The sequence below is a fragment of the Glycine max genome, chromosome 6, assembly GCF_000004515.6.
Source record: "Glycine max cultivar Williams 82 chromosome 6, Glycine_max_v4.0, whole genome shotgun sequence".
Lineage (NCBI taxonomy): Eukaryota > Viridiplantae > Streptophyta > Magnoliopsida > Fabales > Fabaceae > Glycine > Glycine max.
Window position 1 is genome coordinate 32,219,361 of NC_038242.2, and position 10,532 is coordinate 32,229,892.

Consider the following 10,532-nt stretch of genomic DNA (forward strand, 5'->3'; position numbering starts at 1 on the left):
TGAATTATATATGCTTCACGAACCAATTGATGTCCCAATGAGAAATTGTTGTGAAATTGATGTGTTCATGTGTTGAGTGTGAACCTTTAAAAAATTGAGTTCTTTTTATTCACGTGAATTATACTCTAAATAATATTATTTAATAACTTATTTTATACAAATTATTATCTTGTTCTAATTTTCCCATGATCATAAACCGAAGCGGCGGCAGAGCCGCACAGGATCGGTGAAGGGAGAAGAGAGAAGAATGAAAAATAGAAATTTATTGAATCTAGAAAGAAGCGCTTACAAAAATCTTGTTTCAGAGCACCTCTCTTCCGAAACCTGAAAAAATGGCTAAATGAAAGGGTGCCTCACAACATACTTGAGGACTCCTTATATAGCCAAAAATCTAAGACCGGTAGTTGCCGGTAGTTTTGACCGGGACTATTTGACTGTTTGTTACAAGACAAGTAGTTTTGACCGGGACTTTAATGGCTACAGGACAGGTAGTATTGTCCAGCATTAATTACACATAAATTACAAACAGACGGTTTTGTGACCGAAATTAAATTTAATCTAAACAGATACCAAAACAATCATCTTCGTTTTGGTAAAAGGGATCTTCTTCGTCTTCAGTAGAACTTGTTTCTTCCTTCTTTGAGGATGAAGCTTCTTCTTCCTGTTGTAACATTTGTAGAACTTCCTTCAGATTTTTAGCTAAGACCTCCTTTGATGTCGATCCTGCTAAAAATGCTGCCAGATGAGACTTTTGGTTCAAAAACACAGAAGTCTCTGGATCAGCTGTTTTGAGGAATTCTGGATGGGATTGGAACCATAGTTTTACTTGTTCTGGATCCGCTTTGGATGAGTCAAATTGTGTCCACCATTTTACAAATGCGTGTCTTTGTGGTGATGGATATTGGTTTGTCTTTTCAGTCTTGCTGTAACGATATTGCCATGAGAATATCCATGACAGTGCAAAGCTTGAAAAGTATTTAAGATCTGCTGGAATTCGTGATTCCTGCGAATTGTACTGTTTCTTAAATTGGGAAAATCCTTGTTGGACCATTTCTGGGAATATCTCTGGGATTGGTCCAAAGAAGTCCCACCATTGCAAAAACCAATTGGGAAAATTGTAAATTGTGTTGGTCTTGAAATATATCAGCCATGAATGCTTGAAGCGGGTATTTTGGTGCCAAAACACCTTAGTCCAAGCATCAACGTAATCCCAATAGGTATAACCTACCGGATCAAATGGAACTGAAAATCTCTTTCCTTTGTTCAAGTCCGAACCAAAGTGTCTTGGTTGAAGAACTTTTAGTATTTGGATGGTTGAGTGGGTGTTTAAGGTTTGGTCTTTTGGATCTTTGAAATGTTTGATAGATACTGAGTTTGAATCTACCAAAATCAATTCATAAAAAGTTCTTGTCTTCAGGATGGTGGTTGGTTTGTAGTGAAATCCTGGTGGGAAAGCCTTGGCCGTCGCCTTGAAGGGATTTTTGTCCCAAAATTCAGGTTCCATCTGCAAAACAGTTAACAATTTATTTTTATAAATATAATTGTTAGTTTGTTTGGTAGGTGGTGTTTGAGCTTTGGCTAAAGGTAGTTTTCCTTTAGTATTGGTGGCTGTTTTGGTCATTGACGCATTTTGGATCATTGTTTGTAAATTTGATTCAGATTCATCATCAGATTCTGAGGCAATGTCTGCCCAAGATTTTTTGATTATTTTTGGAAATTTGGTCAGACCCATGTCTTGAAGGGCCTGAAGGGTTTCAATTGGCCATGCATAGTCGGCTGATGTTTGTTTGGCGGTTGCCGGTTTGGGAGATTCCTGAGTGGATGGCTCAGGTTTGATTGAGGCAATCTGGGTTGATGACCCTTCTAAATTGGTTTTCTGGGTAGATGACCCAGCCTGGGTTGGTGACCCAGAAGAGGTAGATGATTTCTTGATGGTTAGCTCTGGAAGAGCCAGCCTGGCTCCTTTGCCTATACTCCTTCCTCCCCGTAGGGAGATTCCCGATGCCTTAGGAGGCATTACCACTTTTCTGTAAGAATTCACGGGTAAGGTAGTCAGGTAGTGAATTTGAGGTGCCCTTGATGTATTCTATGTCAAAATCAAAGACAATTAAAATTGCTTGCCATCGTGCAAAAATTTGTTTTGAGGCAAAGTTTTTAACATCTTTTTGTAAAATATCTTTGGCTGATTTATAATCAACCCTGATTAAAAATTTTTGGTTTAATAAATCCGATTGAAATTTGGAAATGCACAAAACAATTGCTAAAACCTCTTTTTTAACAGTTGAATATTTTAATTGTGCAGGATTCCAATGTTTTGATGTATATGCAATGACATGATCTTGGCCATGGACTCTTTGTTTGAGGATGCCACCATAACCTATGTCTGAAGCATCAGTTTCGACAATTTTAAATGCCTGTGGAATAGGAAGATACAGACATTTAATGGATTGGATTTGACTTTGATTTCTTTAACTGTTTGGGTATGGAGGTCAGACCAAGGAGGCGGATTCTTTTTCAGCCTATCATGTAATGGTTTGACAATATTGTTTAGATAGGGGACAAATTCTCCTACATAATTTAGGCACCCAGAAATCGTTGTAACTGGGTCTTGTCTAAGATTTGGTTAGGGAATTTGCTAGCAAACTCTATTGACCTTTCGATTGGAATGATTGTACCTTGATATATATTGTGACCAAGGAATCGAATCGAGTTTGGAAAAGATTGATTTTTGATTTGGAGACTGCCAAACCATTTTGTTTGATGATATGTATGAAGGTTTGGAGATGTTTGAAATGTTGGTCAATGTTTTGGGAAAAGATTAAAACATCATCTATGTAGACAATGACAAATTTTGAATAGGGATTAAAAATATCGTTCATAATTTTTTGAAATTCTGAAGGGGCATTCTTCAGTCCGAATGGCATCACGTTCCATTCATATTGCCCGAAAGGTACAGTAAACGCTGTTTTGTACCTATTGATTCTTGGATTTGGATTTGCCAAAATCCAGATTTCATATCAAATTTTGAAAATATCTTTGCAGAATTTAATCTGTTAAGCAAATCTTTTTTGTTTGGAATAGGATATCTAATCCATTGTAATGCTTGATTTAGTGGTTTGTAATTTATGACTAAGCGGGGTGTTCCACGCTCAATCTCATATTGTTTGTTGACATAAAAAGCCGCACAAGACCATGGGCTTTTGCTTTTCGGATTAGGCCTTTATCAAGCAAATCCTTGATTTCCTTTTGACAGTATTGAAGAAGTTCTTCATTCATTTGGATTGGTCTGGCTTTTGTGGGAATTTGTTTTTCCCTAAAGTCTTTCTCATAAGGGAGATCAACAATATGTTTCTTTCTGTCCCAAAATGCATGTGGCAATTCAGAACAGACGGTCGATTCAATATGATTTAATAAAGATTGAATTTTTTCTTTTACTTGGGGTTTTCCCATTGTATCTGAATATTATTAAAAGATACTTCTTCTTTTAAGAAGTTAATTTGATTAATCTTATTTTCTATAAGATTTATATTTCTGGAAATTGGTTTAGTAGAAAAATTAAATATAATTTTTCTTCCTAAATAATTTGTGGTTATTCCTTCATTAGATATTTGGATGGGAAACAGGGCTCTAATGAAGGGCGTTCCTAGGATTACTTCATTCTTAAGGTTTTTTACCAGAAGAAAGTTTGTGTAATCTTAAGACCTTGGTTTTCAATGATTGCATTTGATAGCTTAAAATTAATTTTTAATTTGAGCCATTTGCCGTACTTAATTTTTCTGAGGTTTTCTCAAAGAATTTTGTAGGAATTAATCCTTCTAAAATGCAGTTTGAATCAGCCCCTGTGTCAAATAGGGCCATTGTTTCTAAAACGAAATCATTAATAATTATTTTTATGTTTATGTAAAATTTTTGGATTTTAATCTTGTTGATTAATCCCATAAACATATCATCTTCTAAATTTTCTGGTTGGTTTTCCTCACTGTTGTTGGCACTTTCAGAATCACTATCTTCCTCTAGCTGAAAAGAATGATCTGATGAATTTCTTGTTGTTGACGAAGTTCTTTTACTCTCTTTTTAGATTGTTTATCTCTGTTTGGAGATCTTGGATTGTCGTTGGTTTGGTTGAAGAATTTTCTAATCTCTTGAGTATGTTACTTACATCAAATTTGTTGTTTGTAATAAAATCCTTTTGTCTAGGTTTTACCTCTAATGTTTTCTTGAGTTTTTCCAGAAAAACCTTCTTTTCCTGGGGGTCAGGTATGGAATTAATTGCTTCAAACAAGAGATTTTTCTCTCGTTAGAGTATTGATTTGCCCATCATCATCATCTGTTGATGATAGTTGGTCATCTTGTTGGATTAGGTTTAGGTTTTCATCGGAAAGCACGGAGGATGAAGTTTCTGTTTCCTCCTCCGAGGTTTCTATGAGCAAATTGTTTATTTGCTCTTCAATTGCGGGTTCTAGGTTAAGGTTTCTTAACTTCTTTTTTAGTCTACAATATTTGCTATGTGGCCTTGTTTTCCACAATTGTAGCACGTTATTTTTTATTTTATTTTTTGTTTAGGATTTTCCATTCTCTACTGGTTGAGGGTTTTGAGAGTATCTTCTTTTGAAATCTCTTCTATTTGCTGGTTATGATCCTGGATTTCTTTCTAGAGGTTTGTTTCTTCTTTTTTTTGGACAGGCGGTAAGCCAAATTGTTCACAGAAGAACCTAAATCCTCTTTGTTTGAGCTTTTCTTTGGCTAATTGCCTCTGAATTTTGTCGTCCTGGCAGATTTTTAAGGCTACCTTTTGGACATAGGAAATTAATTGACCATAGCTTAAGTTTTCATATGGAATGTCTCCATTGGCAGATTGACTACGGATTTTATCTCTAACCTTGTCTCCTAATGATTTGGGAAGACCGGCTAGAAATTTTTCTTTCCAAAAAGGTTGTTGACTATCTTCTCTTGTGTAAACCCTAGTTAGGAAAGTATCTCTATACCACCTAAAATCCGCTAAGGTTCTACACTTAAGATTTGATAATAATTCTGCAGACCTATCTTTCCACAAGGATGGGTCTCCAATGAAATGTTGGGCTATTGTAAAAATTAATGTGTTAACAGCGTCAGGAATCTCTTTATCTCGTCATTAGTAATGACTTTTCCATTGAGATCCGTCTTAACTGCGCTATAAATTTTTTATTTCTCTTCATTAGTAGATAATTATCCCACCATCCTTTTAGTTGTCCAGAAAATCCTGCCACTAAGATATCTATAATGGTTTCTTCTGAACATTCATGGGAGGTTTGGTAAGTCGTGCTACCATGGTCATATGTTGGAGTGTATTCATGATGTTATAATCCGTTTGTGCATCTATGTTCCATTCATAGATGTTGTTTGCACTAAAACTCTTAAAATTGTTTTCACCTCTCTCTTCTAATAGAAGGTCAGGGGCAGTCGGACGTTGATAATATAATTTGGAGGGTGTTTTCCAGTGTTTGGAATTAATTGGATTTATATTCTTTTCTGACACTGATTCTATCTCAGTTGTGTTATCTGAGTTTTGGTCACTATCTTCATTAATAACATTAATTAATTTGGAGGTACTTCTTATTACCATTTTGGAAGTATTTTCGAGGCTTGGGGAGTATCTGGAATGACTTAAGTAAACTACCAATCTTGTTTAGTAATTCACTATGATTGTCACCTACGCCTTCAATTAAGGATTTAGTTTTTCTAAGTTCCCTAATTTTTCGTTTAGCCTTCTCACTAACTTTGAAAGGTTTGAATAAAGGTTTTTCAATGGGGATTCTTGGCGAAGTTTCCTCAATTGATTTTTGTTTAGGAACTACCTTAGTTTTTATGGTTTCTCCTAAAGCTTGTAAGTATTTGTTGGTATAATTTGCCTGTTCCATTAGGCTCTTAATGTCTTTAGAGGTTATTTCCTCGTTGACATCTTTTGTTTGAATGGAATTGCCATGACAGGTTTATTGTTACTGTCTTTGATGTTTGGTAGTTGATATTGTGTTGCGGGAGGTAATTCCGATTGGATTAACTCACCATCCTTCACTTGCCAATTTGTTATGACATTTGTTGTTGGATCACCTATGATGTCTTGTTTCCAAGGGTAATCTATATCCTTTCTGATGGCATAAGCATGAAACCAATCAAAGAAAAGGACATTAATTTTGACTCTTTCGACAAATTCGTAGAACTTGTCTTGGATTTGTTTTCTGTTTGTACCCTTGTAATGTTGGAAAAACCATCTCCTTTGGGGTTCATTCTCCGGAGAATAAAAATCTTTCCTAAGGGTTTCCTTATCAATGCTAAAGTTGTCAGATAACATCATAAGGTTCCATAGAAGAGTATGTTGGGGATTGGATCGACTTTTGGTCGTCCTCTTGTTCTTGGTTGTAAGTTGTTCTAGGTATGCTTGAAGTGGTGTCTAATCCTTGGAGGTTTACAGTAGGGAACTGGTTATGTGACTCAGATCTGGTTAGTCCTACTGGAATTGAACGGGTTCTAACTGAAAAAGACCTTCTGGCTGACTCATATTCAGACCTAGAGGCTTCTATCCTTGATGAAAAAGAATTTCTCCTATTGAAGGTTATCTCTACCTTTCCGGAGTTATCTTGCTTAATATGCTCTATGGTTGGAGCGGGTCGGGGAATAGACGGTGTGGCCTTATCCATAACCCATCTTTCGGGAAGAGTTACTTCATCCCATTTTATTTTTCTCGGGAGAGACACGTTAGCCTTTGTCATATCAGTGATAAACAAGGTTGTTTCTCCTTTTTGAGGTTTTAACAGGACTCTAGATGCACAAGTATTCATGACCTTGTACTGGATCCTATAAATTAAGGCTGCTGGGATTGATCCTTCTTTCATGTCAAGGCCATGAAAGTGGATGTTTAAGAACAGAGAGTCAAGAATGTTTCTGTCCATCAGACTCACTGTTTTGTTTGGATAACAATTAAAATATATTGGACCTTGTCCTAGGCTGGTTTCGACTGTTCCAATTAGGGAGTCTTCAAATTGATTATGCCTAATATCTCTTAGACACATTAAAACTGCTGCATCTATGCCCATATCAATTAAGGGCTTGATGGCTACTTGTACACAACCGATGTGTAGATATTTATACTTACGGCTATGTTCATAAATTGAATTTTTTGAAAGTAGATGAAATTCTTCCCCTATATCTTGTCCTAGAGGAATATTGTTTTCTACTGTTTTGATTATGTAATCAAAGTTGTGTTTGTCTTTAATTGTTTCAGGAACATATAGTTGATCCTGAGGGATTTCTGGAATGTTCCAGTCATCCATGTTTTGATTAATATCTTCGAATCGGACTTCCTCATCGAAGAGATTGTGTTTTGGGGCGACCTCTTGGGTCTGGTTATCTTGATCATTTAAGAGATTGGTGTTTCTTGAAGAAGATGAAGAGGAGGAATTTGAGCGAAAAGAGATACGGGAAAAGGATCGCAATAATCTAGACATGATTAAAACATTCTCTAATATCTTTGCCTTCATTTGGTTCCATAGGAATCTTTCCATAAGGCTATATGTTACAGAACTTCTTGGATCTGAATAAATGAAAAAGAAGATTTTTTTTTTTTTAACTACAGACAATATAGTTTGAACATTACTCCTATAGCCACCAGTATATTATGTCTCAATATTTATTTGAACAATACACCTTAGCCTTACTGCCCTTTCTCATCCACGGGACTTACTGCTACAGTATCATTCAACTAAAATATCAGACTGCTGTGCTTCCAGAAAATACTGTTCAAACACATACTGTTTAAATTAAAATTACTGTACATGCTTCAGATCCATAAGTTCAGTTAACATATGCCCTTACGGACACTATTCCTACTTCCCCATCAGGCTCTGATACCAGAGGTCAGCGGAGTAGGATCACACGGACAAATAGGAAGTAAGAATGCAGTATGATTGATGAAATGAAAATATAAACTTGAAAACAGATATCACAGAGGTCAGCGGAGTAGGATCACACGGACAAATAGGAAGTAAGAATGCAGTATGATTGATGAAATGAAAATATAAACTTGAAAACAGATATCAAGGGCACACCGGAGACCGGCTTACAAATCCCAGGTTTTCATAAACAAAGAAACCGAAGCGGCGGCAGAGCCGCACAGGATCGGTGAAGGGAAGAAGAGAGAAAGATGAAAAATAGAAATTTATTGAATCTAGAAAGAAGCGCTTACAAAAATCTTGTTTCAGAGCACCTCTCTTCCGAAACCTGAAAAATGGCTAAAATGAAAGGGTGCCTCACAACATGCTTGAGGACTCCTTATATAGCCAAAAATCTAAGACCGGTAGTTGCCGGTAGTTTTGACCGGGACTATTTGACTGTTTGTTACAAGACAAGTAGTTTTGACCGGGACTTTAATGGCTACAGGACAGGTAGTATTGTCCAGCATTAATTACACATTAATTACAAACAGACGGTTTTGTGACCGAAATTAAATTTAATCTAAACAGATACCAAAACAATCATCTTCGTTTTGGTAAAAGGGATCTTCTTCGTCTTCTTCAGCAGAACTTGTTTCTTCCTTCTTTGAGGATGAAGCTTCTTCTTCCTGTTGTAACACTTGTAGAACTTCCTTCAGATTTTTAGCTAAGACCTCCTTTGATGTCGATCCTGCTAAAAATGCTGCCAGATGAGACTTTTGGTTCAAGAACACAGAAGTCTCTGGATCAGCTGCTTTGAGGAATTCTGGATGGGATTGGAACCATAGTTTTACTTGTTCTGGATCCGCTTTGGATGAGTCAAATTGTGTCCACCATTTTACAAATGCGTGTCTTTGTAGTGATGGATATTGGTTTGTCTTTTCAGTCTTGCTGTAACGATATTGCCATGAGAATATCCATGACAGTGCAAAGCTTGAAAAGTATTTAAGATCTGCTGGAATTCGTGATTCCTGCGAATTGTATTGTTTCTTAAATTGGGAAAATCCTTGTTGGACCATTTCTGGGAATATCTCTGGGATTGGTCCAAAGAAGTCCCACCATTGCAAAAACCAATTGGGAAAATTGAAAATTGTGTTGGTCTTGAAATATATCAGCCATGAGTGTTTGAAGCGGGTATTTTGGTGCCAAAACACCTTAGTCCAAGCATCAACGTAATCCCAATAGGTATAACCTACCGGATCAAATGGAACTGAAAATCTCTTTCCTTTGTTCAAGTCCGAACCAAAGTGTCTTGGTTGAAGAACTTTTAGTATTTGGATGGTTGAGTGGGTGTTTAAGGTTTGGTCTTTTGGATCTTTGAAATGTTTGATAGATACTGAGTTTGAATCTACCAAAATCAATTCATAAAAAGTTCTTGTCTTCAGGATGGTGGTTGGTTTGTAGTGAAATCCTGGTGGGAAAGCCTTGGCTGTCGCCTTGAAGGGATTTTTGTCCCAAAATTCAGGTTCCATCTGCAAAACAGTTAACAATTTATTTTTATAAATATAATTGTTAGTTTGTTTGGTAGGTGGTGTTTGAGCTTTGGCTAAAGGTAGTTTTCCTTTAGTATTGGTGGCTGTTTTGGTCATTGACGCATTTTGGATCATTGTTTGTAAATTTGATTCAGATTCATCATCAGATTCTGAGGCAATGTCTGCCCAAGATTTTTTGATTATTTTTGGAAATTTGGTCAGACCCATGTCTTGAAGGGCCTGAAGGGTTTCAATTGGCCATGCATAGTCGGCCGATGTTTGTTTGGCGGTTGCCGGTTTGGGAGATTCCTGAGTGGATGGCTCAGGTTTGATTGAGGCAATCTGGGTTGATGACCCTTCTAAATTGGTTTTCTGGGTAGATGACCCAGCCTGGGTTGGTGACCCAGAAGAGGTAGATGATTTCTTGATGGTTGGCTCTGGAAGAGCCAGCCTGGCTCCTTTGCCTGTACTCCTTCCTCCCCGTAGGGAGATTCCCGATGCCTTAGGAGGCATTACCACTTTTCTGTAAGAATTCACGGGTAAGGTAGTCAGGTAGTGAATTTGAGGTGCCCTTGATGTATTCTATGTCAAAATCAAAGACAATTAAAATTGCTTGCCATCGTGCAAAAATTTGTTTTGAGGCAAGGTTTTTAACATCTTTTTGTAAAATATCTTTGGCTGATTTACAATCAACCCTGATTAAAAATTTTTGGTTTAATAAATCCGATTGAAATTTGGAAATGCACAAAACAATTGCTAAAACCTCTTTTTTAACAGTTGAATATTTTAATTGTGCAGGATTCCAATGTTTTGATGTATATGCAATGACATGATCTTGGCCATGGACTCTTTGTTTGAGGATGCCACCATAACCTATGTCTGAAGCATCAGTTTCGACAATTTTAAATGCCTGTGGAATAGGAAGATACAGACATTTAATGGATTGGACTTTGACTTTGATTTCTTTAACCGTTTGTGTATGGAGGTCAGACCAAGGAGGCGGATTTTTCTTCAGCCTATCATGTAATGGCTTGACAATATTATTTAAATAGGGGACAAATTCTCCTACGTAATTTAGACAACCTAGAAATCTTTG